The 24803-nt window shown below is 43.8% G+C and overlaps 1 protein-coding gene and 1 pseudogene across 3 annotated transcripts in view; one reads left to right on the top strand and one right to left on the bottom strand.

The window, feature by feature from the left end:
* Positions 1-24803, top strand: part of Sil1 (SIL1 nucleotide exchange factor) — a 244442-nt gene that overhangs the window by 196434 nt on the left and 23205 nt on the right. The gene's annotated exons all lie outside the window — the stretch shown is intronic.
* On the bottom strand, positions 3746-3844 carry LOC125405892 (small nucleolar RNA U13; annotated as a pseudogene).

A 24803-nucleotide genomic window follows, 5' to 3' on the forward strand; every position in this document is an offset into this window, starting at 1 on the left:
CTATGGATATGGATTGATTTGGACATAGGCGAATGACCCGGTTCTGACTGATGCAGCATAGAGAGATACTGGTTAGAGAGCTTCTGCAAGGATTTTGCTCCATGAGTAGAAGGCTCAGAGGGAGGCCACACCCATTGCTTCTTGCCTTGACTTGCCTGTCTTGGAGCCACAGCAGCTACCTTGGACCAGTGAACTGAGAAGCACAAGGACAAAAGACCAGTAAGCTGAGGAGGAGGAGAGGAGAGACAGAAGGACCCTGTGTCCTCCTGATATTGTGTAGACACTATAGTGCTGTTTGGGGACACTCATTTTCAGCCTCTTTTGTGAAAAGTAATTAAATGTCTTCACTTTTTTTGAATCATGGTTGATTATTGAACTGATCCTTGTAACTGAACTTACATTCATATTGATAAATTTCCAAAATCCCTCTCATATTTTTTAGTCTGTTATATTCCTCTTGCTTCTTCAGAGTACTTGTCTCAGTTTGCAACTATGTAGCTGTTTGATTCCTCTTTATTTCCCTGGCTAGGTAATACTAGAGAAGGTAGGGTAACTTTAACTTTACTTGTTCTTTATTATATAACCCAGGGCCTGGCCTTAAATGGATGGTCAGGAAATAATTATTGGAAGAGTAAATGAAGAAACAAATGAAAGTAATACCTACAAAATTAATTACTCGTGAGATAATGAACGAGGCTGAAGTGGAGAGTGTTTTTATTATTAATGATGTAATAGTGGATGATTCAGATACCACACCTTGACCCTTTAAAACCTAAGCCCTTGGAAATGAGTGTGTTACCCTACTGGCTCAAGGCCCAGAAAATAGAAGGCTAAAAATTGGGATGAGGTCAGACGTTGGAGTTGCCAGCATTTAAATAAAAGTTTAAATGTGACCCATAGGACTAATGTGACATTTTGCCTCAAGTTCTTACTTTCTGCCCTTCTCCAGAGACAAGGGAGGTATTCAAAAACATGTTTCTGATAAAGTGATTAGTGTAATAACCAAGACTGGCCCAGGCAACTGGATAGCCATGGCTCATGCACTGCATTCGGAATCTGGTTAGTGATTTTCAGACGACAATTAATGACAAGTGGAAAACGAGCTCTCGGCCTGACCCGCTGCCTTAAGCACTGAAGAGATCAAGACTTCATTCTGGGAAAGGAGGCACTGTTCGCTTAATGAACTTGTCTTCTCAGGTTTCTTTTGAATCCATCTCTGGGTGCTCCCGCCTCCTCCGCACTCTTCTCGGCTGCCTTCAGACTTTGCAGTATTGAATGCGCCTTTAATTTCTCCTTGCATAGCCCCAGACCACAGAGTTCTTTCTTTATCTTCAGTTTTATTAGCATTTGTTGCCTGGACATCTAAACTGACTCTTTAATACATTGGCTGCTTCGTAGCTCATCAATCCTTTCATTTATTTCCTCAACAAAAATGAATGCTTTGGAGGAGTAGGAATGGGTACCCAAGTCCACAGCACTTTGCAGAGTGTAAGTCTATTTGGCTACTTTAAGAATAAATGATTTCCTATTCTACATGGGAAGTAGAAAAAGACAAGATCTTCTGAGTAAATTGGGAGCATGGGGACCATGGGAGAGGTTAGAGGGAAGAGGGGGAGGAACGGAAGGGAGTAGAGAAAAAAATATAACTCAAAAAAATAATTTAAGAGAAAACTGGAAGAAAATTCTTAAACAACATAGTCTAACACAAAAACTAAAACCACTAAAAATCAGAGGGAAATGATGTCACCTAGAGCAGTGGACTTGTCATTTTTTTATACTTCATTTTGTTTGACTTTTTTTTCTACTAAGTATATATTTGTAGTTAATACAGTAACAAAACAAATCTTAGTAGAAGATTTCTATATTTAATAAATTTTCCAAGAATCAAAGTACCTGAAAATGTGAGATTAAATATTTGAATGTTTCTTTTACACACTCACTCAACTCAGCAGAAGAGATTGTAGGATGGTTTCTTTGCATAGCTTCAGGGAAAATTAGTAACATCAAACCTTTATGTGGTGTCTCTGAAAGAAGGTACAGAAGTCCTAAATCCAAATAAACCTGAGATCCTAAGAGACACAGAACGCTGGGGCAGACGCTGCCTCGGGGACTTTGCCGTCCTCTCGTGACTGAGAGCTTCCAACTTCAGCTCAAAAGTTAGAGGAGACAAACTTTAGGACTTCTGAATGAGAGAATAGAAAAATGAAATCTTGTTGTTAAAAAGGAGTTGTTCATATGGCTCTGAGTATTCTGAAGAGAGAGATTCTCAGGCCCACTCTAGACTGCACTTATGTTGAAAACTGCACCTCTTTTACAGTCTGGAAACCTCGAACCTCTGCACCATCTCTACTTCTGTCTCTTCCTGTGACTACTCACTTTTCTAGTGTTTTGAGGTATGACTGTTAAATATATATACATGTGGTTCTAGTAACCTCATGCCTATACCTTGTATCATGAGTAGAAGTATCTTAGCACCTATGAAGTTATTTTTGTCTTAAAGTTTGTTTGATATTTATTTAATACATCCACTAACCTTGTATTTTGGGGGTATATCTTTTCATCTCTTTTCTCTCAGTATTTATTAACATTATATTCTAGATACATCTTTTGTTACATAGCATATAGTTAGACTTTGTGTGTGTGTGTATATGTGTATGTGGTATGCTTTAGTTACTTTTCTATTGCTGTGCAGACACCACCACTTATAAAAGAAAGCATTTAGCTGGGGGCTTGCTCACAGTTTCCGAGGATGAGTCCTTGGCCATCATGGCAGAGAACATGACAGCAGGCAGGCTGCTGCTAGAGTAGCAGCTAAAAGCTTTCATCCTGATTTGCAAGTTGGTGGAAGCAGAGTCTGGACCTGGCACGGGCTTTTGAAGCTTCCAAGTCCACCCCGGTGGCATACTTCCTCCAATAAGGCCGCACTTCATAATCTTTTTGAAAACAGTTACACCGAGCGGGGGACCAGGCATTCAAATATGTGAGCCTAAGGGCAATTCTTATGCAAATGGCCACGTGCTGTATTTGTGCACATGTGTGTGCTCGTTCTTACGCCTGTGGAGGCTTGAGTTTGATCCTGGGTATCTTCCTCAGTGATTCTCCACTCTATTTTGTTTTTAAGATCAATTTACTTTATTTTGTGTATATGAATGTTTTGCTTGCATATACATGTGTAGCACATGTGTGCCTGGTGCCCTTGGAGGTCAGACGAGGTCTTTGGGTTCCTTGGAACTGGGATGACACAGTTGTGAGCAACCTTATAGGTGCTTGAACCCAGCCGAGCCATCTCTCCAGCAATCCACTTCATTTTTTGAGACAGGGTCTCATGTAAACCAGGCTGTCTTAAATCGCTCTGTAGGCGAGGGTGGCCGTGAACTTCTAATCTTCCTGCCTCCACCTCCTGAGGGCTAGGACTAAAGATGTGCACTGCCAGGATGAGCATATTGCCAGTTTTGTAATCTTGTCTTTTAAGAGCAGTTAGTTTTACAATCTTTTAAAATGTTTTTTATTTGTATCTAATTATCAGCAAATTTCATCATTATATGTCCAAGTATGATTTGTCTTAGTGTGTCCTCTTCAGCTCTCCGTGTGCTATTTTAATCTACAGACTTCAGCCATGGAAATTTTCTGGTTTATTACCAGTACTATGTGCTTCATTGGCTCTCCCCCATATTCTCTATTTGCGGATGGTATTAGACCATCTGTTTCTAGCATCTCTCAAGTGTTCTTTCTGTCTCTTTTCCCATGTCAGATGGGTAATGTGCTGACATCATAGCAAAATTTGAGGAGACATCTCACACAGCAGCATGAAAACCCAGTTATCAACTAGAAAACACAAAAGGATTTCTTTATACGTGTCCTTGTCTTTATGTCTTTCAGGATGATTTCATTCACTTAACAGATTTTTTTTTCTTAAGTGTGTTTAATGTGTTTATCACATCTATGAAGTTGTTAGTATTAGATGACTATATTTTTCACTTCTGTGAGTTACCTGCTAATTATTGCTTTAATTGAATTGAAAATTTCAATATGTAGCATTTTGATTATTGTTCAATTGAAATGATTTAAACTTTAATTGTGGTTCTTTGATTAATATGCAATTATATTTCTCTATTTCCAAATACAGCGGAAAGTTTCTATTCAGTGCTTGTTGTGAACATTGAACCTGTAACTAGATAAGTGCCCGTGGTTATAGTCATTTGAAATAAGTTGAGATTTTCTATATGGTTAGTTTTCTGTTATGACTGGATGAATGCCCCCAAAGGTCTGTGCATTAAAGGCTTGGACTGCAGGATGGCACTTTTGGAAATAGTCAACCCGTGGGGGCACTAATGGGCAGTGCCATTGAGGCAGTGCCATTGAGACATTCCCTGGAAGTGGATTGGGTCACATGCAGTCTCTGCCTGCTTCCTGGCTCATTAGTTCAGTGGTTTGCTCCATTTACTACATGTACCTTGTCCTCAGACTGAGCGCAGGGGTGCCACCTGATTGTGGACTGGGACCTCCAGAATCAGGAATCGAGAATACCCCTTTTCTCTCTACAAATTGACTCCTTCAAGCCGGGCAGTGGTGGTGCAAACTTTTAATCCCAGCACTTGGGAGGCAGAGGCAGGCAAATCTCTGTGAGTTCAAAGCCAGCCTGGTCTACAGAGCAAGTTCCAGGACAGGCTCCAAAGCTACACAGAGAAACCCTGTCTCAAAAAACAAAAAACAAAACACAAAACAAAAAGAGAAAGAAAAGAAAAAGAAAACAATTGACTCCTTCAGCTGTTTCTTTATAGTAACACGAAGCTGACTGATAATACCAGTGTCCTTCTGTTGTCAGTGTCCTGGATATGCATGGCTGAAAAGACAGTGCATTCAGTTCTCTGAGAATGCAGTACCTCCGTCTCCCTTCAGCCCCTTCCTTCCACATATGTTAAGATTTGGGGATGGTGCAGAAACAATATGCCAACCATGGTTCATGTTGTGAAGTCTTATTTTTCTTACCCTGGCTAGCTGACCTGGAACAGCACTCCTGTATGCTGAGCAGCAGCAAGCCCAGCCCCCAGTCACAGGGCACGGTACTCAGCAGTTGTTCATGTTGTGACTTAGCTGTGTGTTCAGTATAATAGGGTGTTAAATACATTTTTAAATTTAAAAAGGGTTTGTTGAAGTGTAAGCCTATCATAAGTCAAACCTCTGTGTGTGTATTATACACATATGTACTCATGTATGTCTATTGTCACATATTCATTATGCACTACATGTAGAAATGCACACATTATGTAGTAAGGTGTCAAATTCTACTTTTCTTTGACTTAAAATGTCATAATTTTGTTCTTGTACAAGTATTTTCTCTGGGTATAAAATTCTAGATAGCATTTACTTTAACAATCAACGTGTGTTCTATCATGCCTTCCTTCCATTGTTCATGTTGAAATATAACTTTGAAAGACTCTTCCCCCACCTAATTTAAGACTTCCTCCAGAAATTTTTGTTATTTTGCATGATTATATGTGTAATTGTAACTAATACGTATTCCTTCTTGGAATTTGTTAAGCTTCTTCAGTCTGAATGTGTTTCTTTCATCTTTCTACTATTCCCAGCCGTCTCTCGAATACCACCTCTGCTTCTTTGCTTCTCCTGTTCCTGGGGCTCCCACTGACTCTACGTTGGTCCTTCTTACTTGGTTGTCCTGTGGGTTTTTTTTTAATATTTCAATTTTTAAATATTTATTTATTTATTTATTTTGTGCACAGTGTTAGTGTCCATGTCTGCCTACATGCCAGAAGAGGGCACCAGACCTCATTATAGATGGCTGTAAGCCACAATGTGGTTGCTGGGAATTGAACTCAGGACCTCTGGAAGAACAGTTTTCTTAACCTCTGAGCCATCTCTCCAGCCCCTTGTCCTGTGTTTAACATGTTTCCTTAGTTCCTTTCTACATCACATCCCTGCTGCTGCAGTCCAGATAATTTTGTGCAGCTTGTTTTGTTTTGTTTTTGTTTTTGTTTTGTTTTTGTTTTTGTTTACTAATATTCCCTCTGCTGTGTCAAATCTACTATGGAATCTGTCCGTTAAACATTTAGGGCTTTTAGGACTTTTGCTTCTGTTTGCTGAAATCTGGCGTGTCTCTTTTTCCTATCTTCCTGTTCACTGTGCCCACTTGCAAGGCTGCCGGCATGGAGGGCAGTTAACACTAGCACCCCTGCCTAGTCCAGCCCGGCAGCTGCCCTTTGCCCTCGTCTGCTTTCTTCCCCCTTCTACTCATTTTTTTGTTTGTTCGCTTTTGTCCTTTTGGTGTCCTGAGATGGTCTGGGTCGTAGCTCAGGCTGTCCTTGAACTCACTGTGATCTCAGATTCGCAGCTCTTCTGCCACCACACCTGACCTACTCACTGTTTAAAAAACAAAATCATTTGAATCCAGTCAGGAAATTTTCTTCTTTTAGAAAGGATTGATATTTCTGACAGGTGCCTGGCGTTAAAAATCCAGGACTATCTCACATGAAGCTCACAGCTTGCCGCTTCCCAGGCACTCAGGGATGTGAAGCCACAGGGAGGCCGGACTGCAGCTTGAATGGCTGGCTTCAGTTCTGTGCTTTTCACCCATTCTTTGTGCCCAGTTGTTCAGTTATTGCTCACGCGGCTGCTCTGAATTGCCTTTAACTAGGACCTGAGTCGTTAAACTCCTAGGATTCCCATGTTGGGAAGGAGCTCTTGTTTTTGACATACTTGCTTTTTTTCCTAAATGGTTGAGGGGACCCAAAGTCAGTTTGACTGACTCTCTGAGTGCCCGGGCCTGAGCGGCTTCAGTACCATCCTCCTTCCCTTTTTTTTGGTCTAAAGTCCCATGTTTTGTTGCTCTTCAGTTTTGAAGCAGGATCTTGTTTGTGTTGCTCAGGTTGTCCTACTGCAGCAGCATCGCCATGATGGGGATTTTGTTGCTTTTGTTGCTATTGAGGAGTGTTTTGAGGGGGCTACATGGCAAGACTTTATCTGGACTGTATTAAAAGCAAAGCCTTTAATTGTTTATGTTAAAATATAATTACATCATGTGCCTCTTTCCTCTCTCCAACCCTTCCATGCTACTCCCCCGACCACTGAGAAGATCAAAAGATATACTCGATGTTTGTTTTCAAAACATGTGTCTGCATGTTATAAGAAATAGCCAGTGGCTATTGAGAGAAACAAACAATTAAAACCAAAATAACAAAAATCAAGCACTACTAGTTTCCTTATTGAAGACTTATTATTTCTAGTATCTTTTCAGCTTTTTTTTTTAAATTCACCTGCTCATAATGCCTATAAACAATTTTAAACATTCCCCATTTGAAATGGTCCTGACAGCTACTTTCATTTATATCTGTTCTTGACAAGAATGATTTTTGTGTGTTTAATAATGCAGCATGACGTGGGCATTCAGTAGTGTTTGTGTGTATGCTTTACCTGTTTGTGCAAATGTGTTTATATCTGTTATGTATATGTTTGCTTAGGTGGATATGATAAAGGTGTGTGTGTTGTGTGTGTGTGTGTGTGTGTGTGTGTGTGTGTGTCTCAGTTTCACCTCCACCAAGGGGCTCTATATTGGATTTTATTTCTTTTCTCATCTATTAAAATTGTCATGAAATATATGACTTTTTTTGGTGAGCTTATTTATATATTATGTAATAGAGAATCGTCCCTACATTTTTGCAATGAGTGTTCCTGGCCATTGTATTAGTTATATTTTGCTACTTAAGTTACTTCAAACAATGACTGCAAACACTGCCCAGGTATTCTATCACATATGCCATCAGGAGTCGCATTTGATTTAACTATGTCTTCTGTGGTTTTGTAGCCCGTTTGTCACCTGGCGCTTGAGTCTTATGTGGAATTTGATTGGGGGCATCTTCCTCTGAGCTTGTGTGATTGTGAGTAGAATTCAGTTCTTGATAGACTGTCAGACTAAAGGCATGTTTTACTTGCTAGAAGTTTCAGCTCCTTGTCACATGGCCACCGCAAACTGCTCCCATCATGCCAGTTTGTCTCTTCAGATAGTGAGTGGGCTGGTGCGGAGCTCAGGGAGTGGGAGTGTTTGCTATGGAAGCCCAGTGGCCTGAGCTTGATATCCAGAACCCACAATGGAAGGGAAGGACCAGCTCCTAAAGTTGTCCTTTGCTTATTATATGCTCGCACGCACACACACACACACACACACACACACACACACACACACACACACACAATTTAATTAAAAGGCATGTTTTTAAAAAGCTACCAAAGTAGAACATTTCTCAGCAAACATTAGTCGTATATGTACATGAGTGTTCGTGTGTGATGGTACATGTATATGTATACAGTGTACATGTATGCCTGTGGAGGCCAGTGGTCAACCTTGATTAGGAGCTGCCTACCTTGTTTCTTGAGATAGTCTCTCACTAGGATCCCAGGGACTCACTGATTAGGCCAGTAATCCCCAAGGAGCCTCCTGTCTCCACCTCCCAGCACTAGGATTACAAATTGTGTGCCACCATCAGCAATAATTTGTTTGCTAGATACCAAAGTCAGGTCCTCCTGCTTGTGTGACAGTAACTAGATTGTTAGTCTTTGTAGTGTAGTCACATACATAGTCACATACACCTTGTTATCTTTACTATGTTCTGTTGGTTAGAGGTAAGGCACACATTCATACTCTAGATAGGGGAGGGTTATGGTTTCAATCTATATGTTACGAATTTGGCTGTAAGTGATAGAAAATGGCATAATATAATGTTTATTTCTTTCTCATGTAACAACTTCAGGTCAGATGCCTAGGGCTCGGTGGCAGCTTTGTTTCAGGTAGACCCCAGAGTCTCCAGTTCCGTTCAGTTATGCTGTGAGGCCATGTCTAAGAAGTTACCCTTTCCTCCAGAGATCAGGGTAGCCGAGAGCTGTTGAGGAGACTCCCTTGTGAGTCCCTTAGGGAGGGTCCCAAAGACTGCCAGTGCTCCCACCCGTGTCATGATGGCCCAAACCAAGTCCCATGGCCAGTCCTGGCTGCCAAAGAGGTTGAGAAAGAGATGGAGTCTGTATTTGTTGAGCAAAAATTCTGCTTCTGTGCAGAAGCAGATCCTGAGCACCAGAGAGTTTCTGCCACATGCAGCTTAAGTAAAATAAGGGCTATTTGATCTGTGCTTTGAAAAAAAGTCATAAGGTTCCCTGGGTTTTGACATTTGAAAAGATAGCTCAAGGCGTTATCAGTGACTCAGCTTCTTTATGTTTCTCTATTTGGTGCAAGTATATTTTTAATTTTTGTGCTACTGGTGATTGAACCCAGGGCTTTGTGTATGCCAAGTACATGTTCTACCATTGTGGGGGTTCATCTTCGTCAATCTCACTTGATTTGGAATCACCCAAAAGATACACTTCAGGGTGTCTGTAAGAGTGTTTACAGAGAGCTCTAACTGAAGGAAGACCCACACAGACTTTGGTAGCATCCATTGGCTGAGGGGAACATAATAAGCTAAGCATCCATGTCCATCTCTCTGCTTGCTGACTGCAGACTCAGTGCCACCAGCCTCTTCATACCTCCATAGCCATGCCTGTCTTCCACGGTGCAGTCCCTCCCACGGTGACGTCCCTCCCACGGTGACGTCCCTCCCACAGTGATGTCCCTCCCACGGTGCAGTCCCTCCCATGGTGATGTCCCTCCCACAGTGCGGTCCCTCCCACAGTGATGTTCCTCCCACGGTGACATCCTTCCCATGGTTACAGCCTTCCCACGGTGACATTCTTCCCATAGGCTATTTCTGTCATGGATTTTTGTTACAGCATCTAGGAAAGTGATTGACACCATCATGGAGGCACAGTCCTAGACTCCTGGTTTTTGTGATTTTTTTTTTAGAAAAATTAAGATGGTTATGGTGGTGCACACACAAAAATCCTATTATAAGCCATATACTTGGGAAGTTGAGGCAGGAGGATTACCATGGGTTTGAGGCCAGCCTGGGCTACATAATGAGTTAAGGCCAGTATGGGCACATAGCAAGACTCTGTATTTAAAAAAAAAAAATCTACAGGACATGGCAGTGCACACCTTTAGTCCCAGCACTCAGGAGGCAGTGGCCTGCAGTTCGAGGCCAGCCTGGTCTACAGAGTGAGTTCTAGGACAACCAGGGAAATCTTGTCTAAAAGAAAGAAAGAAAGAAGAGGTGGGGGGGGGAAGGAAAGGAAAAGAAAAAGCTGTACAAGTTTGTTACTATATGATTTATATGATTTTTAATTTTTATTATGTATTTGTTTATTTAATTTAGCTATTCTTGAATTAGACCCAGGGCTTTGCACATGCCAGGAAAACACTCCACCGCTAAACTACATGGTCCCAAGGGTCCCATGTAATGATTTGTTGCCAGTGGGATGGGCAGGGTTTAAAGAGCACAGAGAGGACTGCACTGACCTAGAGAGGTGTGCCAGGGAATGAGGAGAAGGAGCTCGGGGCGATGACTTTCCATAGAATATCACATTTAATCACCACAGCAACTTGAGGTAATAGTGCCCTGGCTTTACAGAGAAGAACATTATCCAGGGGCCCACAGATAATTTATGGAAGAGTTAACCATGAACCCAGATGACCAAATCATATTCTGTAGTGAAGATCGACAGATCTCACAGAGAGGGACATTCCTCTGAGTGTTTTAGTGAAGTCTCTTGTGCCCTTAATGGTTATACAACATTTGAATCTGACATTGGGGGATTATGGAGAAAGATATGAGTAGAGAAGAGTTGGGATTTCTTATAGAATCCAGGACTACCAGCCCAGGCATGGCACCACCCCCATTCATCACTAATTACGAAAATGTCCTTCAGAGTCCAGTGGTGGTGGCACAGGTCTCTAATCCCAGTACTCAGGAGAAGAGGCAGGCAGATTTCTGTGAGTTCAAGGCCAGCCTGGTGTACAAGAGCTAGTTTCAGGACTGGCTCCAAAGCCACAGAGAAACCCTGTCTCGAAAAACAAAGAATGTCCTTCAGACTTGCCCTTAGCCTGATCTTATGGAGGCATTTTCTCAGTAGAGGCTCTTTCCTCTCTGATGACTCCAGCTTGTGTCAAGCTGACTTGAAACCAGCACAGGAGGTGACTGTGAGCCTCGCTAAGCCTCATTAGCTGCTTGATAATTGCAATCTCTCCCCCAATGGAGGTCAACCCTGAAAACAGCTCTGACCATCCTGTTAGGGAGACTAGGGAGGTAGGGTGCAAACATATGGACCTGTGTTCTAATCCTCAGGGTTACATTGTGTAAACCCAGTGCTAGGGAAGGAGACACAGGAGGATCCCTTGGCTTGCCAGCCAGACAACTTAGATGAATCGGTGGGCTCTCGGTTCAGTGAGAGACCTAGTGTCAAGAGAGAGAGAGAGAGAGAGTTGAGGAAAATACCTAATAGTACACCCCTCTGTTCTTCGCACATGCACACGTGCGCGGGGGTGAGGGTGAGCGGCGTGGGAATAATTCTGATTTGACTGGAGCAAGTATGTTTTGAGGAGGGTTTCTTTGGGTTTTTTTTAATTATTATTATTGTTTGCTTGTTTTTGTTTTTTGAGACAGGGTTTCTCTGTGTAGCTCTGGCTGTCCTGGAACTAGCTTCTGAACTCACAGAGATCCGCCTGCTTCTGCCTCCCAAGTGCTGAGATTAAAGGCATGCGCCACCACACCCAGCTATAGCAAGTTTATTTTTTATAAAAACCATATCCTTTCTGAGAGGTTTCTCTCCAATATTTAAGTCACAGGGTCATAGGTGAAACTCCTGCATTGCACTTCTAAGCTTCCTGTCAGACACTTCTTAATGCTTTGTTTATTGAATTCTAATCAACCAAAAATTTCTTTCCCAACTCTGCTTCTGCTGGTAACGGTATCCATTACTTGGAAGAATGGTAAAGGCTAGGGAGAGGGCAGTAATTGAAAGATGGCAGGAAATCTTGACCCTGTGCCCTGTTGATCAGCATTATGCTTTTCAGTCCTGCACTGACATTTGGTGGGGCAGCCTCTGTTTCAGGAAGTTGACTGTATTCCATTATCTCTGAAGTACACTGTGTTTAATGAACAGCGTTGGGTAAAGAGTCTGTTGTGTGATTATAGAACAGAAGGATCCTTGTATTGGACAGTCCATAATCCCTTTGTTTCAGGGAACTCTCCAAGAGTGACTTCCCAGGCTGTTTCCCTCACTGCATTTCACTTGCATACACAACCTTGAGGCTTAAGACCAATTTATTTTTATCCCATTTTCTCTCCACTTATTCTACATTTCATCAGCTGCTGTGGTCCCATAGCCACACAGCCAGGCTGCTGGGGAGAGATCACAGCCAGACCCCAGTGCTCCAGCTTGCACCCAGGGCGTCTGGTCACCATGTCACACAGCCAGGCTGCTGGGGAGAGATCACAGCCAGACCCAGTGCTCCAGCCTGCACCCAGGGCGTCTGGTCACCATGTCACACAGCCAGGCTGCTGTGTGGAGAGAGATCACAGCCAGACCCCAGTAGTCTAGTCTGCACCCAGGGCGTCTGGTCACCATGCCAGAAAGGAGATTGTCTTGGGCCTTCGTACTCTGACTGGAACATACAAGATGATTTAAACGATAGAGACCGCTGTCCTGGAGTCTTCTCTGCGTAGCACCCACAAAAGGAGAAGAATACAGAAGATTGTAAGCTTATTAGAATGAAACAAAGAAAAATAAAAGGGGGGAAACCAACTGGAAATCATACGAAAAATAAAATGAAACCACCTGTCCAGTTCCTGGGAGCCCTCTCTCTGTTACTTCTGTGATTAGCAGTCATTTCGATTTTCACAACAAGAGACCAAAGACCGCTGAAGCAGGGCATACGGCTGGGAGTTCTGGGGACCCTAGAGGGACCTTACACCATAGCGGTTACTCTGGCACCCATATCTAAGCAAGCGTCATTTTACAATCTTCTTATTCTGAGGCGAAACTCTTTTGGGTTATCATAGACCCAACTTACAGGGAAGCCAAAATTCAAAGAGAAACCAAGGCCAAGGAGTAGATGACCCAGAAGTAAGTTTGTGGGACTTTTCTCAGCCAGAAAGACAAGAATGTAAGCTTTGGAGCATACATGTGTCACTTTATGTGGAATCCTTGTTGCTTAGATGCCTTTGCCAGAGAACTGAGAACAGCTGATCAGTGGCTGGATGGAAGGGCCTCACTTCCCACTCAGTGCCTCTGCTAAAGAGATTTGTTCAAAACCACTGAGCCAGCTGGCAGCAGAGTGAGAAGATGAGTCAGAAGCTCCGTTCTCAGGCTAGGATCTGGCTTTCATGTGGCATTTCTTGCCCAGTTAGAGAACCCCTGGGATCCGAAGGGACGTGTCCCCACAAGGATCACACAAAGCCCTTCGTAGCCTGTGACTCGCTTGGATTTTTTACTTTGTAAGATGAGAAACGATTGGAGGCTGATGAAGCAAGAGGGTGCGTAGTGGGGCAGCTGGGCATGCTATACAAAGCCAGGCTCTGTTCCCGGCCCTCCCTCTCTACCCTCCCTCCCTGCCCCTCTCTCCCTTTCATCTCCATATTCCCCTGTGGTGCTGCAACCTGTTGGCAGGTAGGCCTAATAACCACTGGGGACGTCGTTCTCTCGCTGTGGCTGCTCTTAGTCCTGTGTTCTTGAAATCTGTACATGAAGGCTCACTAACACCGTGCAACTGAGAGATGGGAAAGGCTTGTTTTCCCCTGGACTGTGGTTGATTAGTGTCTGAATTAATTTACCTAAGCATTGTATCTTCAACTCTGATTGGTAATAGAGTCACATGATTCACAGTGCAAAGGGCCCAGAGGGGCATGCTGACTCTCAGCTTGCCTTGAGCTTACCAGTCCTTCCCTTCAGGGCAGCCACTGTCACTGTTTCTGCCAGAGATGCTTATTCATATCTGAGTCATTTTTACATAAAAGGCAAATACATGATTCCTCTTTGTTACTAAGTTCTTTTTGTTTAATTAACTTTTTAGGTGGTGTGCAAAATAATGAGTTTTATTTCAATATTTTCATATATAAAATCTTGTATTCTGCTCATTTATAGACATAATTCTATAATGCCTCTTTTCCCATCCAGTAATATATTTTGAATAGCATGTGTTATCAATCCATGAAGATGTTCTTAGGAGGTAATTTTTTTTCATAATTATAAAATATCTTAGCTGGAAGTTTTGAGAATGCTTACATTGACACATTTTAAAATGATAGTGCTTTAATTAATTAGACTTTTTACTAGGCAAAATTTATTGTTCAGATGAAGGAAGTATTTGATTGTTGTGTCTATGAAATGATTACTGCTGGCTTTTTAAAGCCAGTATGACTCATAAAACATCTTTGATGTTAAGTTTGGAATGACTGTCATTAGTTCTGATTGGGAGTTGTGTTTCAGGATCTTCTTCTGAGAGCTGTTAGGGCATGAAGCAGCCACATGCTGGGCTTCCTTGCCTACAGTGCAACCTTACGGGACTATTCTTGAAGACCCAGTGCAGCATCCATCCACCAGGACCTGTGGGATCCGGACAGGCCATGAGCTCTGAAAAATCAGAGTAAAAAGCCTTGCAGTGCGCATTTTCCGTGTTGAAACCTGCTAGTGAATTAGGCATACTTCCCAGACCCAGGAGGTTGATTGACTAGGCCCTGGCTGCTTCTCTGCTTGTCTTCCTTGTAATAAGACTGTCTTCACGGGTATAGGGAATGAGTTCGGGGAATCCCAAGTATTGTCAGGAGACTTAATATTGATTTTGGAAGAGCTAGGGTGCTTGTGTAAGAGAAGTCATGTTTCTCGTCTTGGAGAGGAATGGGAGAGCTGAGACTCCTCAGGGCTAGCCGGGGACTTCAGGGGTCCTGAATGCTAAAACAGTGTCCCCTCTTGCCCTCCTGAATAGATTATTTTAAATGAAAGTACCTTTAAACTTTAAGTAAATTAAGTCCACTAGTCCCAAGTTGATGGCTAGTTAAATTTCTTAAAATAGTGTATAAAATGTCAAATTAGCTCCATTTTCCCCTCACATTCTTTTGGGGTATCCATGCTTTGTCAAAGGATAGACTGGCGATCATTCAACTCTGGGAGGGGCTGATTCTCCAAGGGGGTCTGTTTTCTTCTTGAGTTTGTTTTTTGGAGGGGTAGAATTACGATATCAAGAATTCTAAAGTTTCTTTTTAAAAAAAAAGTTATTTTATTTAAAAGTATCTTTATCCAAATAAAAAATATGTCTAAATTTTTCAAGAAATGGATTTTGTTTTTTTAAGGCACTGTGATGAAATCAGTCTTAATTTCAGTTCAACTAGTGTGTAAAAACACACAATGAGTGATTATTAGTCCCTGAAGGGAAGCGAGACAGATGGAGCCCAGACTGGAATTGGCTTTATGATTAATTGAATCCTTAGAGTTGAAAAGAGTTCGAGCTGGTCTATCCCCGTCAGAGCCTTGAGACGTCTGGTGCTGTCCTGACGAGAGAAAAGGACACAGTGGCCTGGATTTGTTCTCTGCTGAAATGGCCGGGATATATGCAGCAGACAGTTCCCATTTTTAAACATTGGTGCAGGATAATTGGAATGGAAACAAACAAGATTAGAACCAGATTACAGGCGTTTGTGCCAGTGGCCTCCTAGATCAATTGGAGCCCATGATTAGTTCTGCGGGTTCTTTACATTAGGGTGAGTCACTGAAACGCCACACATCTGGAGCTGTCCAGCTAGGAGCAAGAGAGAGGAGAGCTGAGAGCTGCTTGGAGTTGGGAACTAGGTTTAATTCCAGATTGTGTTTCTGTCTTTTGGGGGCAGAAATCTAACAGAGAGGATTGTAATGCAATTTTGCTCTTTTTTTTTTCTTTCCAGCAAGGATGCATAATGTATAGAATCAAAATAACTGCTTCTTCTCCATAGTGAATAGATGGGTGTGTTCGTGTTTAATGTTGGGAGCAGTCACCTAGGACAGCTGCTGTCCTTGGGAGCCTTCAGGGAGAGGGAAGGGGGAGACCTGATGCTGTACGGATCACAGTCATAGGATCCAAGTCTGTTAGGACCATGGATGCTCTGGGTCTTGCTAGGAGGCCTTGTCAGTGCTGAACTTTGTCTGGTGAGCTAGGCAGCCTGGTGTTTGCTTTCAGAGCCAGGCAGAATGGAGGGAGAAGGGAAACCACATTGCCTCCCAGCATACCATCACTGACCAGTCTTCAGCTCTGGTCAGAGATGAACTATGAGACCAGGGGGTGGGGCAGAGCCCGAAATTGACTCTAATCTGGGTCCAGAAGACTGACATAGGGGACACAGGCTTAGTTCTACAGAAAGCTGATGATAAGGTCTCAGTTTAGTTCTCTGGGATTTCCATTTCCTTGGTGTAAAAACAAGAGGAGTTGATAGCTAGGGCTCTTGCTGGCTTCAGGAATGTGCCAGTGAGTATCTTTCAAGTTCTGGTACCCATGCCAAGGCCTGGCAGCATGCGACCTGTACAGCAGTGAAACCTCACTGCATAGGCCAGGCTCACCTTTACCTTTGAACTGTACTGTTTTTCTCTCTGTTTTTTCCATTTTGAGTTCCTGTGAGTCAGGCTGCAGGCAGCTCATTTACATGAGAGTCAGCCAGAAGGAAAGCAGTTGAAGTCTGCTTTCGTTTTGTGGTGGGAGGTGTTTTCCTGTTGAGTCGCTAACCAGGCAGGTCAGTGGGAACCAAGGGATCTTGCTTCTCCCTAGATGGACTAGCACAGCAGAACATGGGGGGAAAAGAAGAGAAGGAAGGAGGAGAAAGAAAGGAGGGGATTCATCCTTACTGATAATTCTCTCCCAAACACACTTAAAAGGCAGTATTCCCCAGGGGAGGAGGGGAGGTTCCTTGCTCTCAAATTAGCAGTTCTAAAACCACGACCCACATTTAACCCTTGTGCTGTGAGGTATCACCAGAGAAGATGACTTGGGTACAGGTTCAAGCCAATAGAAAATCTTTACTAGCCAGCCAGTGCCGACATTGGGTGTTTGGGACCTGAGTGCAGCCCCGAGACTTTAAGCATGACAACCATGTCCTGGGCCGACATACTTCAGTTAACAAATAGTTAGCTAGAAGAACAGCTACAGAAGCCAAAAAACAAGGCTAATACAATTAAGGACTTCCCCAGGACTATGGACTTTGACAGATTGGGTCTTTGTTCTCATTCTGGCAGGTGGTGTTACCTTCATGCAGGACTCCCGGGTCTGAATGGTATTCCGTCATGGTGTCAGTTGTGCTAAGGCCGGGGCCGTTACACTTGGGTCACAGTCAAGCTCTGGTCTCCACTTCCATACTGCGATGTCCTGCATTATCTTGACCTCACTGTCAGCTCTGACTATAGTTTCCATGGAATTTAATTTTCCTGTTTTGCTGAGGTCCCTTTGTGAACAGTAGCACTGTGCAGTATCTAATCCCTGAGCCTGAGACAACCTTGATGAGATATATTCTCCTTCTCCAGCAATTCCTGACTGCCTGGAACTCAGAGGCCTCAAGAAGAGGTGGTACAATACCAGTCTTTCCTTAGGATCTTGGGTCTAGGGAGCTTCCTTTTGAGCCTGGTTCTTATCTCCCATCTGCATTGGGCACTGTTTCTCCTGGGGTTCTGGAAATGTTATTTGCCCTTTTCAGAAACCAGAGGACCATTTATATTCCTTATTCTGTTGGTTATATAAAGTGGAAGAGGAATTTTTTTCCTGGTTTTTTCCTAGCTTTTGGTTTCTTAGACCTTCACTGGAACCTATCCTCTAGGCCAGGAAAGCACTCTGGCCACCTTTTCTAGTCCTCCAGTCTAGTTGGGTGTGGTGAAAAGAAAGTGACACAGCTCATAGTCGTCCTGCTCCACCTGTCTGTGGGCAAGATAGGCATCCATTGCCACATGCGCTGTTTTCAGCAGAACAGAGGTCACTCTCATAGGGATGGGTAGTTAGGGCCTGTCTGTGGTCCCTGGCAAGAGGGATGCCAAAGAGGCTTGGCCATTGCTAGCATCTGCATTCATAGTTTTTGCCAGCTTCGCTGTTCCTCTTCTCCTGGACCGTTATTCTTTGTTGTATCCAGGTGGATGAGTAACTGCATGTGGCAAGGGTCGGCATGTTGAATACTCCTTAGAGTAGAAGGAGATTGCAGGACAGATATTTGCTCTGGCATACATCCTGTGTATGTCTTGTAGAGAAGAAAGTCTCGTCCTTGACTTCCTCATTTCTGCATGGCATTCTGGCCTCGGACTGCTTGGTGACTGTGATTCTTTCAGGACGGGAGGACACAGCCAAGCTGCAGTCATGACTAAGGGCTTCCCACCGAAATCGATGCTTTGGAGAATTGTACCTGATGTCATTTACCACCGTGGTATTTGTTAAACAATTTTGTTCACAAATGTCCCTAAAGAACCATAGTGGCAAAGTCCCAGGGTTGCAGATATGCCATCTAGGGATGTGGAGGGACTCAGGGGCTAGAAACACCAGGGTCTCACTAACTTGGCCAAATTCCTTGGGCTCTCATACTCGTAAGCAAGTTCTTCCTACAACTGCTGGGGCAGTGGGGAGATGAGACACCACTATAAAATGACACAGTCATCCTGGAAGAGGAATGTTCTGTCTCTGCCAGTTGTTATTAGTAATGACACGCGGAAATCAATAGGGCAGTACTCTCGGGAACGGGTGTGCTGCCCGTGCCTTCGTTTTCCTGTTGACTCTCACCTCTCCCTGTGCCTGCAGGGATAGCAACTGCCTCCCCTGCTCCTCTCCTTGTGGGTAGGAAGGAGTGTTGAGGTAGTGCATAGCCAAGGGCTGTGGGCAAGAGAAAAGCATTTGACCCCTGTGCTTGCTGCTCATGACACATGGGCTTAGGGAAGCCAGCTCATCTGACAAATGTTTACTGAATTGCATCTCTGTTACGCTCTCAGGAGACAGAAAGATGCATTTAGCACAGCTGCTGCTTTCAGGATGTTTAGAGTTAGAGCAAGAAATGAAGAATGCTTAGAAATATGAGCACCTATATGCTAGGCACCAAACTAAGACATTTGCCACGCACTCTGATTGGATCAGGGCAAGTAAACACTCCTGTGAAACAGGTCCAGCTATTGTTTCTGCTACGCGAATGAATAGGCTGGGGCTTAAGGAGGTCCTGGCGAGGGCACAGCAGTGGCCGGTGCCACAGCTAAGATGAGAACCAAGCAGTGCGGCTTTAAAGCCAGTCTCTTGCCTCTGTGTCATGCAAATGGTGGTAAGTATTAAGGAGGGTACCACACACATGGTGCTCTCCACAGTGGTTTTCTGTATTTAAGATACAGTTGCTTACCACTGACTACTATAATTTGAGTTCTTATTGTTTTCTTTGCCTGTGAGCCATAAACAGCTTATACACTACCATTATTGCCATGTGCGGTAGGTCATACCCTCTCGGAAGGAAAATCCCAGGCTTTGCATAGGAGTGAGTGGCTTTGGGTTGCATCCCCAGCACTGGGTGGAAAAGGTAACACAGAAGTCAGTGGGAGCCAGGGAAGGAAGGGCAGACATCCTTGTCTTTGGATCTCTTTGATCTGCCACTGACAGGCTCCCATACTGCTGTCCGGACCCCACCCTCTGTTAGGTTACCCTCTCCTGGCTTGAGGGCTTGTAGCAAATTTTCTAAACTGTCTGCCAAGTTCAGGATTCAGTTCATGCTGAGTTCATATCATACCTCCCAGCTCTTTGCCTGACTGACAAAATGCCTCCCCTGGGCAGCCAAGTCCAGGATCCCTGAGGATAAGGAGCCTTGGCTTGGACATTTGCCTTTCAGATAGTTTTTGTTGTTCTTGGAAGAGATTAGATAAGGGAAGTAAGAAACCAGCTCTTGCCTTCCCTTTCCCTCAGAACAACCCTCCCTGCCCATACCAGCACTTACCTGGCTTGCTTGCCCTTAAAGTTCCATCCATTCAGACCCTGCGCTGAGGACTGGAGAGATGGATGAGTGGTTAAGAGCAGCGTCGATGGTTCCCACACTCACTTGGGGCATCTTACCTGGTAACCTCTCTGAGCCTTCGTCTGGCTTCTGTGAGCTTGCACGTGCCCACAGCCCCACATGCTGCACATATGCACACAATTAAAAATTAAAAACCTTTAAAAGAGAAAAATATGTACTAAATATCTACCCAAAGATATAATAGTGAATAAGGGGGGGGGGGGTCTTTCTTCCTTTATGGCTTATCTTTACAGTAGAAATTAGTTCTTAAAATCTGTGTCGTCAAAAACTAATACTTCCGTGTTTTTACTTATTCTTTTGTTTTTTGTTTGATGCTACAAAAAAACTGAACAGGAAAAAAATTTAAAAAGATCCCTCATAGAATGAGAAAAGAATTTTACACATCATTTAACTAATAAGGGACTTGCATCCAAAATATATAAAGAATGTTTTCAAATCAACAACGGATGACTTTGTGGGTCAATAATGAAAAGATAAACCCAGTTCTAAAGGCAGAGGCTCTGAATAGGCAGTTGTTCAAGGAAGGGTTGAGGTCATTTCTACTAAGCAGGATGGCTCTGTTAGCAAACAGGCAGCTTATTAGTGATAACAAGATGTGGGGAAATTGAAACCTCAGGCATGCTCAGTGGGAATGTGATGATAGAGCCACTCTGAAAAACATGCAGCTGGCGCTGCTATCAACCATAAGAACATACTCCTCCATACCCAGAAGACAGTGTACATGAACATGGGTAGTAGCATTGTTCTCTGTTGTCCCAAAGTGGAACCACCTGAGTGCCCATCAACTGACAAATGAACACATGTATATTATTATACAGTAGAAAAGCATTCAGTAGCAGGGTTGTCCTGATACTGAAGTGTGCTCTGAAATTTGGCAAGGTTGAAACTTTTAAACATGCTAAGTCAAAGAAACTAGCCGTGAAAATCTTATTTTGTAATTCCATCTATATGAACTATCTAGAATACGTAGCTCTATATCAGCAGAAAATGGATTGGTGGATATCTAATGCTTGGGGCATGGAGATGGGATGGGGTTGAAGAGACAGGGGAGTGGCTGCTAAGAGAAGGAAAGGCTTTTTGTTCGTTTGTTGCAGGGTGCGAAAAATTTATTGTAGCCATCTTTGCACACCTTGTGAATATACTAAAAGCCCCTGAATTTAATCTTTCTGCTGATGCTGTGATAGACAGGCCACAGTCATGCTAGGCAAGTGTTCCCACTAAACTGTACCCAATCCTGCATTGTATACTTCAAGTGGGTAAATTTTATATGTGAATCTTATCTTAATAAAGCTGTTTTCAAATGCCTATAGTAAAATATATGAAGAATGTAGAGCATACAGGGTTTCCTGGGTGGATTAACCATGGAGCCGCCGTGAAGGGATGTGCCCTCTGTACCCAGTGCACATGGTAGAGCTAAAAACCTTCCAGGCAGAGGGGACAGCTAGGCAAGGGGTCTGAGGAAGGACAAATCGAGCCAGTCAATGGAGCAGTCAGAGGCCAGGGTGGCAGGAATTGGGGTGCATTTAGGCAGTGCACCTCAATACCCCGGGGCATTATTTGGAACTTTTTTCTAAGTAACAAGAAGGTGTGGTGGCTTTTGATCAAGAGAGTAGTAAGCTGTGGTTTCCATGGCTGACACCGTCCTGGTCGTACTGTGGACAGTCTTCAGGTGGAGACTCCAGCCTTGCACCGTTCTCAGCAAGTTCTCTATTGGTGTCCAGTTCAAGTCACCCCCTCACCAAGGTGCATGGCAGACCTTGTGGCTATGTTGCATTTGATGACTGGAAAGGTTATTTGCCAGATTACAAGATGATGTTGTGGTTTTATTACTTTTGTTATAGGAACGTGACTGGTGGGCTCAGGACCATAGTGTCTACCTGGAGCCCTTTCCATGGCCCTAAAGTGAGGAGCAGAACAACCCTGCCATCTCTGCCAGCCACCAGCACATCTGCTCCTTCTCTCTGAGGTTAGGATTGGCAGTGAGGGTGCTGCTAGGTTAGAGATGCACAACCCAAGGACAATGTTGGTGTCTGCTTTTTGCATGGCTCCTGGTAGCTCTTGAGAGGCCATATGCTATGCTGTGTGAAGTGCAAAGCTGGGGCTGTATGGCTGAAACTTACATCTGACCCTGTCACTCGTTAGCTCTGTAACCATGGGAAAACTTAAATCTTATAGGCAATTTCCACATCTGTAAGATGGGGACAACAGTATCTGCCTAGGGTTGGGTGTTTTGAGAGCTAGTGAATTGATTGATGCATTTAGACATCCAGATGAGCTCCTGACAGGTGGGGCTCAGAATGGAAGTGCTGTTGCCCTTTCTTTGTTTACCCTAACATTTCCTCAGTCAGCTCAGAGTGGAAGTTAGGTTTTTCTGGGAAAGTCCCATAATCATAAAAGTTTTGTTTTCTCCGCACATATTTCTTTTTAATTTCATTTGTGTTATTCCTCTGACCCTATAAGTTATACACACTGGTGAGCTTTCCAAACATTAAAATGATGTGGAATGTAAGAAGGGGGAGTTGTAGGAGGATGTAGATGAATTGCAGAGAAGAACTGTCTAATATTCGTTCTCAACTCATGCAACAAATACATTTAGTGCTGACTGTGTGACCCTCTGAGGGTCACAGTGGGGGGAAAGGGAGGACAGAGAAATCCCAGCAAGCTCGGCAGCTCTTGCGTTATTTCCATCACCCTAGAGACAGAGGAACGTGGATTGTATGTTAGGTAAACCCCCTCTTGACTAGAATGCTGGCGTGCCTGGGACTTGAAGGTCTTTATTCACTTTCTGTGGACCCTGGGGGTTAGTCAAGCTTTAGTGGGATCTGACCCTGACAGCAGACCTGCCCTATTGATACATTATCATTTGTTGGAAGCATTTCCTTTCCTCCTACCCATTTGTTGTTTGTTACCCTATAACAAATTATTCCCAAAGTTAGTGTTAAAATAACAATCTATAGTTTGTCATAGCTTGTATAGATCAAGAATTTTAATGTGTGCATAAGATGTTATCTGGGATTAAATGGGAAGATCTGCTTCCAGGTCACAGGCCTGGCATGCTGGCGCTGACTATTGATAAGAGGCCTTAGTCTTTCTCTTCCTGAGCCCCTCCATAGCACTGCTTACATACATTCAGGTGGCTAGATGGCATTGTACCAAAGAAGACCGATTTTAGTTTCTCCCAGTCTCAGGTGTTGGAAAGACCTCTTTACAAAGTGGTGAGTTGGGGAGGAGTTATCCTGGGTAAGGCTTGGGCTCTGGATGGACAGTTCAGTGTGGTGTCCCCCCAGATGAACTATTTCGGCTGCCTGATCTTGCCCTCCATAGCTAAGAATTGGAGAGAACAGTATGCATCACAGACTCCTGATGGCATTGTGTGCGCTGTGGTGTAGAGAGTGCACACAGAGTCCAGGACCCAACACGTGACTGTTCTGATACCAGTGCTGTCCCACTGTCACCATCATGCCATTGAAGGGCAGCAATTTGTCATGACTATAAAGGACACCTGAGCCCAGGAGAGGTCTCTGCCCTATTCTAGTGTTCATACTTCCCATCTTCAGTGTCCTTCCATGTGATGTCTGAGCCTCTAACAGAAGTTTGGGCAATTCCCAATTATCCCACATGTGAATAATTCACTCTGAGATAATCTGTGTGACTGGCTGGCTTCCCAAATCAGCGGAGTGGATTATTCTCCTCTTTTCAATTATTCAGCAGTACAAGTAATTGGGAGCTGGCGCTAGGACACGAAGGCTATGAGGTCATCTCCTGTTCTCAGTTTGCTCAGCGCTGTCACTGATGCTTCTCAGAGGAACTTGGAGGATGTAGTGCAGAGATCAGAGAGGGAGGACACCAGTGGTGACAGCTATGGCAGTAAAAATGAGAGCCCGTGGGTAGCCAGGACACGCGGAGCTGCCAGCTATAGGCAAAAGATCCAGGGAGGCCCTGTTTACAAAGATCCTTCACTCTCGTCTAGGCCAGTGGAAGAGACCCTATTGACATCACGTTCACACAAGTGTCCTGGAATGTCAGATTCTCCGGGATGCTTTTACAGTATGGTTGGCCACTGTCTTCCCTTTTGTTTGCTGCTCATTTTGGTGTTAAGGAGCTGTGTTGGGGAGTCTGAAGAGCCTCCCCTCCAGGGAAGTAGGGTCTTTAGATTAATAATCACATGGATAGTGGTGACCCATATCAAAGGGAAATGGGCAATTTTTCTGTATGCCCATTGCATTTATAAATATGCAATGTTTATTGCATGTATATTGCATATATATTGCATTTATTTTAATTGATGGATAAAGCTGGGTCTGGTGGCTCATGGCTTTAATCCCAGCATTTGGGAGGCAGAGGCAGGTGGATCCCTGAGTTGGAGGTCAGCCTGATCTACAGAGTGAGTTCCTGGAAAACCAGGATTACACAGAAACCCTGTTTCAAAAAACAAAACAGCAAAGAAAAGAGGGATGCATTTTTTTTCTATTTTGTTCCCTAATATGGCATGAACCTATCTTGTTTTCTAACTAAAAGAAGATAATAAAATTAAGATATAGAAGATGCTGTTGGGTTCTCTGGTATGACTCCTTTGAATTTACATGTCCACTCTCATGGTCTCCCTCTGGGCCACGTTAGCCTTTCGCAGCCTTAAGTTTGACTTGAATTTGGGGGTACACTCAGCACTTGCCTGGGTCCCTTCAGCCCCCTGATGGGTAGACATTACTCAGGAGTAGTGTACTCCTCACTAGGGCTGAGCAAGTAGTCTCCCCTTCATCACATACTGCTCCCAGGTTGCCTTCCTTCCTCCTCCTCTTGTCCCTCACTGCTCCTTCCTGACCTGCGGCCCCAGGAACCCTCTGTCGTGGATTCTGTTGCAGAGCCTTGCTCACCTGCTGCTAACTGCTC

The sequence above is a fragment of the Myodes glareolus genome, chromosome 13 (assembly GCF_982192425.1).
Source record: "Myodes glareolus chromosome 13, mMyoGla1.1, whole genome shotgun sequence".
Taxonomy (NCBI): domain Eukaryota; kingdom Metazoa; phylum Chordata; class Mammalia; order Rodentia; family Cricetidae; genus Myodes; species Myodes glareolus.